A 6,527-nucleotide genomic window follows, 5' to 3' on the forward strand; every position below is an offset into this window, starting at 1 on the left:
AAAAGACAGGAGAATGAAACATAGTCTCTAACTTACCGAGACCAATCAGAGCCAAGAACCTTACTCAAAGCTGGGGATGTTGGTAAGGGGGTAGAGGGCTTGCCTAGCATGCACACAGCCCTGGGTTCAATCTTCAGTCCCACATCAGCTGGGTGTGGTGTGAGTGCCTGTACCTCCAGCACACATGAGGTAGAAACAGGAGGGTAAGAAGTTCACGGGCAGTGTTGCAGCATGGCCACGCCAGAGGAGGCAGTGTTTCCGGAGAAACTGAGCCACAAAAGGTTCCAGGCTGCCCTGAAGAAGGAGAGACAAAAGACACATCGCCAGGAACTCACTTGATTGAGAGACTCAGATGGAGTCTCACAGGAGGAGGAGGAGGAAGAGGAGGAAGACACTTTTATTGAAGAACAACAATTAGAAAAAGAGAGGCTGTCAGAGGAGAAAGAGAGGTAAAAATTACATGAAGAGTGGCTGCTAAGGGAGCAGAAGGCACAAGACGATTCAGAATAAAGGAGAAGAAATAAGAGGCTGCTGGAAAACAGAAGGAACAGCAAGAGAAAATGTTAAAGGAAGAATGGGAAGAACAACAGAGAAAGGAGAGGGAGGAGGAGGAACAGAAACTGTAGAAGAGAGACAGGAAGCTGTGGAGAAGATACCGGATCATGCTGAAAATGAGTTGGAAAATGGTGGCATCTGGCAGAACCCAGAACCACCTGTGGATGTTACCGCACTGGAGAAAGATCGAGCCAGTTGTCCATTCGACAGTAAAACAGGAGCCTGCAGGCGTGGAGATAGATGTTCACGTAAACATAACTTCCCTACATCAAGTCCTGCCCTTCCTATTCAGAGCGTGTTTACAACATGTGGGATGGAGCAGTGCAGAGGAGATGACTCTGACCCCCGCCAGCCTGGAGCACAGTGAGGAGGAAGCCTACCAGCCATCCCTCGACTTCTATCACGATGTCCTACCTGAGCTCAAGAGCGTGGCCAAAGCGGTTCAATTGAAGGTCAGCTGCAACTTGGAACCTCATCTGAGGGGCCACGTATATGTTCAGTACCAGTCGGAAGAAGAATGCCAAGCAGCCTTTTCTGTCTTCCACGGCCGATGGTATGCAGGACGACAGCTTCAGTGCAAATTCGGCCCAGTGACTCGGTGGAAAACGGCAATCTGTGGTTTGTTCAAAGTACAGCAGTGTCCTAGAAGAAAGCACTGCAACTTTCTTCATGTGTTCAGAAATCCCAACAATGAATTTAGGGAAGCCAACAGAGACATCTACCTGTCTCCAGACTGGACTGGCTCCTCTTTTTTATTTTTATGTTTTATTTTTGTTTATTGTTATTTATTTATTTATTTATTTGAGAATGACAGACAGAGAGAGAAAGAGGCAGAAAGACAGACAGACAGAGAGAGAGAGAAAGAATGGTCGTGCCAGGGCCTCCAGCTACTGCAACTGAACTCCAGATGCATGTGCCACCTTGTGCATCTGGCTTACGTGGGTCCTGGGGAATCGAGCCTCCAACCAAGGTCATTAGGCTTCATAGGCAAGCGCTTAACCGCTAAGCCATCTCTCCAGCCCTGGCTCCTCTTTTTTTTTTTTTTTTTTTTAATTTTTATTTTTTTTAATTTGAGGTAGGGTCTCACTCTGGCTCAGGCTGACCTGGAATTCACTCTGTCATCTCAGGATGGCCTCGAACTCATGGCGATCCTCCTACCTCTGCCTCCCGAGTGCTGGGATTAAAGGCGTGCGCCACCACGCCTGGCTCTGGCTCCTCTTTTAATAAGACGTCAGAGAAGAGGGAAAGGCCTGGCTACCATGATGAATAGTGCTGCCGGGTGGGAGCCCTCGTCCCTACACCTGCAAGAGAAATGGTGAGTCTGAAAGGAAGAGCAGCAGTCACAGGGAAGAAGTCTCAGACACAATGCAGAGTCATGAGCGGCACGGTTTGCCAAACAGAGCAAGAAAAGGGGACCACGGCCCGCGCCTGAGCCGAAGGAGCCGGTGGAGCCGGAGCTCTTCGAAGTCTAGGAGTCGTGGTGGGAGGGGGCGGGCAGTAGAGACAGAGTCGTTCAGAGCCCCAAATCCAAATAAACCTCCTTTGTCTTACTACAGCGGCTACACACTGTATCCTGACGGCTTTGCAAGTGTCACTGAGCTCCGTGGCCTGAAATCATTTTTAAAATGTTTATTGTTTGAGAATCATGAAATGTGTTTAGTATAGAAAACCTAGAAAACAAAAATGTATAAATTATATGATGTTACTTATAATCATGACCCTGCAATTATTAATTAATACTAGAGCATTGACTTAGTCTTTTTTCTTAGGGCTGTTGACACTTCTTAAAACACAGATTGCATAGAATAACTTTAGTGTAATGCCATTCATATAATTGTCACATTTCATCAATCTCATTTTAAGTCACATAATTATTATTTTTATTCAGTGTTTGACATGTGTATCATGTTTTTATTTATCGATATTTCAGATGGATTTTGTTTTGTTTTGTTTTGTTTTTCAAGGTAGGGTTTCATTGTAGCTCAGGCTGACCTGGAATTCACTATGTAGTCTCAGGGTGGCCTCAAACTCATGGTGATCCTCCTACCTCTGCCTCCCTGAGTGCTGGGATTTAAAGGCATGCACCACCACGCCCAACTCCGAATGGATTTTTAACTTTGTGCTATTAAAGAGTACTGGGCTAAAAATGACCCTCTACTTGGGTGAGGTGGCTCGTGTCTATAGTTCTAGGACTGGAGAGGCTGAGGCAGGAAGATCACCATGAGTTTTGGGCCTGCCTGGGACTACAGTGTAAATACCTGGTCAGCTTGAGCTAGAGTGAAGTTCTATCTCAAAAATAAATAAATAAATAAATAATTTTTAAAAAGCCCCTCTAATAGATTTCGTTAATTATTTCTACATATTTCTGGTCATTTCCTTAGTATAAATTACATGAAGGAAAGTGTGGTGGTTTGATTCACATGTCCCCCATAAACTTTCATGTTCTGAATGCTGGATTCCCAGCTGATGGAGATTTGGTAATTAACACAGTGTATTGTTGGGGGCGGGCTTATGGGTGTTATAGCCAGTTTCCCCTTGCCAGTGTTTGGTACACTCTCCTGTTGTATTGTCCACCTTATATTGGCCAGGGGGTGATGTCTACCCTCTGCTCATGCTGTCATTTTCCCTGCCATGGTGGAGCTTCCCCCTTGGGCCTGTAAGCCAATATAAACCTCTTCTTCCCCCCCCCCCCCAAAGTTCAGGGTCATCCTTAGCCACATAGCAAGGCCATCCTGAAATACATGAGACCCTGTCTTAAAAAAAATAATGAACATGAAAGAATTGTATCCCACATAATAATAATCATTTTATAGAAATATCACAGAAAAATAATGTAAAAACCATATACATACAATCTCCTGGGAGCATTTTATTAAAAAGGGAATATATACATTTTCAAAGTTTGTTTTTCTGGTTTTTGTTATATATTTATATTTTGGTTTTTCGAGGTAGGCTCTCACTCTAGCCTAGAATGACCTGGAATTCACTATGTAGTCTCAGGGTAGCTTTGAACACATAGTGATCCTCCTACTTCTGCCTTCACACCCAGCTGTTTTTTGTTACTTATTTAATTCACCATAGTGCTGAGAATGGCCTTGAACTTTTTCTTGGTCTCCCTGTCCTAGCTTCATGAGTGCTAAGACCATTCATTCTTTAAAACTATTTTTGTTGTTGTTGTTTGTTTTTATGAGGTAGGGTCTTACTCTGGCCCAGGCTGACCTGGAACTCACTATGTAGTCTCAAACTGGCCTTGAACTCAGCAGTCCCTCTACTTCTGCCTCCTGAGTGCTGGGCTCAAAGGCATGGACCGCCACTTCTAGCAGAGAGAATGGGCACACCAGGGCCTTTAGCCACTGAAAACAAATTCCAGATGCATGTGCCACTTTGTGCATCTTGCTTTACATGGGTACTAGGGAATTGAACCTGGGTCGTTTAGGCTTTGCAGGCAAGTGCCTTAATTACTGAGGCATCTTTCCAGCCCCTAAAAGTATTTTTTAAATTAAATATTTAAGCCAGGCATTGTGACACATGCCTTTAATCCCAGCACTAGGAAGGAAGGGGTATAAGACTGCTGTGAGTTCAAGGCCACCCTGAGACTGCATAGTGAATTCCAGGTCAGCCTGGGCTAGAGTGAGACCTTACCTTGAAAAAAAAATTATTTGTGCATGTTTGTGCATGTATGGGTGTGGGTGTGCCAGGGTGTCTTGCCACTGTAATCAAATGCCTATCTGGTTTTATGTGGGTGGCTAGAGAATTGAACCCAGGCTGGCAGACTTTGTAAGCAAGTACCTTTAACTACTAAGCCATCTCCCCAGGCCCTACAACTATTTTTTTTGAGTATCACATGCCTGGACTTTACTCATGTGCTGGGGAATATCTGTAAACAGGAGATGAGCACAGCACCCGCTCTCATGGAGCTTACATTCTTTCAGGTCCTCTATTCTAAAATTTGGGGGGGTGGGCGTCTTTTACCTGTCTTCCTTTAAAAAGAATAAGTTTAAAATGTCCACTTTAGAGCTGATAACCTCCTGCATGTAGACCAGCTGACAGAAAGCTGGAAGAAGCCTTTCTGCATGCAGTTCAATGGGAAAGAGAGAAATCACCAGTGAAGATACTCAACAGTGGACACTGTTATATGGCCTTATATTTGGCCAGCCAGGCCAAATGAGCCAACGGGTGCAATAGTGGCACATCTGTCACGGTGGAAACCAACTGCCCTCTAATTGGACTGGAGGCCCACTCCATGGGAAGAATACATCCCTGATACTGTAAACTTAAAACAGGGGTAGTCGTGAGCCGTAGGGCTGTAACGTCTGCTGCTGTCTGGCTAAATGTATATACTATGCTTATCAAACTGCCCAGCAAGCACTTCTCTTAATGTTCATACCCTTATATTAATGCTACTCTCACTTTTGGTAGAGAATCTTCTCTTTCCAGATGGCAGTGACCTTGGGACGACTCAGAAGGTATCATGGTGCTGGAAAAAAGTGACCAGAGTGCTCAGTACTGCAGTATCTCTATCACACCTTTCAAGGCTCAGGGTCTAATGTGGAAAAGGTGGTGGAAAGAATGTAAGAGGCAAAGGAAGGGTAGGACTCCTTACAATGTGCTCCTCCAGACACAAAATGGCCTGGATATCCATGACCTCACAGTGCCTAACACTACCTACACAAGACCATTATAAGAGGAGGAAAAGATCATGACATCAAAATAAAAGACTGAAGCCAGGCATGGTGGTGCACGCCTTTAATCCCAGCACTCGGGAGGCAGAAGTGGGAGGATCGCCATGAGTTCAAGGCCACCCTGAGACTACATAATGAGTTCCAGGTCAGCTAGGGCTAGAGCGAGACCCTACCTTGAAAATCCAAAATGAATAAATAAATAAATAAATAAATAAATAAATAAATAACTGATTGAGATGGGGAGGGGATATGATGGAGAATGGAGTTTCAAAGGGGAAAGTGGGGGGAGGGAGGGTATTACCATGGGATATTGTTTATAATCATGGAAGTTGTTAATAAGAATTTGGAAAAAGGTAAAAAATATATATATTAAAAATTAGTAAAATAAAATAAAATAAGATGTCCAGTTTACAGAAGAAAAGGGCCTCTTTTTGGAGCAGCCTGGTGTCAGCCACCCATGCACTTCTATTTACAAGTGGCTCCTGTTTGACCCTCTGCTCATATCCTCTAGGCTGCATTTCCCAGGGCCAAGTGTCAATGGAATTCCTTTGGTGAAGCTCTCAAGGGATTACTGATTACATGCTGGATTTTTTAAGAATCTTAACTGATTTCACACTTTTTTGTTTGTTTTTTGAGGTAGGGTCTCATTATAGTCCAGACTGACCTGAAATTCAGTATGTAGTCTCAGGCTGGCCTCAAATTCACCTCAAAGATAAGTGATCCTCTTATCTCTGAATCCTGAGTGCTGGGATTAAAGGCATGAGCCACCATACCCAACTCTGATTTAAAACTTTATTTATTCATTTTTATTTATTTATTTGAGAGTGAGAGAAAGAAAGAGTGATAGAGAGAGAATGGGAGCGCCAGGGCTTCCAGCCACTGCAAACAATCTCCAGATGCGTGCACCCCCTTGTGCATCTGGCTAACATGGGTCCTGGGGAATCGAGCCTCGAACGACGATCCTTAGGCTTCATAAGCAAGGGCTTAAGTGCTAAGCCATCTCTCCAGTCCTGATTTAAAACGTCTTAAAAGAATATTTTGGGGGGCTGGAGAGATGGCTTAGCTGTTAAGCACTTGCCTGTGAAGCTCGATTCCCCAGGAACCACGTTAGCCAGATGCACAGGAGGCGCATGTGTTCATTTGCAGTGGCTGGAGGCCCTGGCGCGCCCATTGTCTCTCTCTCTATCTGCCTCTTTCCCTCTCAAATAAATAAAAATAACAAAAAATGTTTAAAAACAAGAATATTTTGGGGGTCTGGAGAGATGGCTTAGTGGTTAAGTCACTTGTCTG

General features: G+C 44.3%; 1 pseudogene; it reads left to right on the forward strand.

Annotated features, from left to right (window-relative positions):
* The first annotated feature begins 231 nt into the window (after positions 1–231).
* On the forward strand, positions 232–2,090 carry LOC101600408 (annotated as a pseudogene).
* The last annotated feature ends 4,437 nt before the right edge of the window (positions 2,091–6,527 follow it).

The sequence above is a fragment of the Jaculus jaculus genome, chromosome 13, assembly GCF_020740685.1.
Source record: "Jaculus jaculus isolate mJacJac1 chromosome 13, mJacJac1.mat.Y.cur, whole genome shotgun sequence".
Lineage (NCBI taxonomy): Eukaryota > Metazoa > Chordata > Mammalia > Rodentia > Dipodidae > Jaculus > Jaculus jaculus.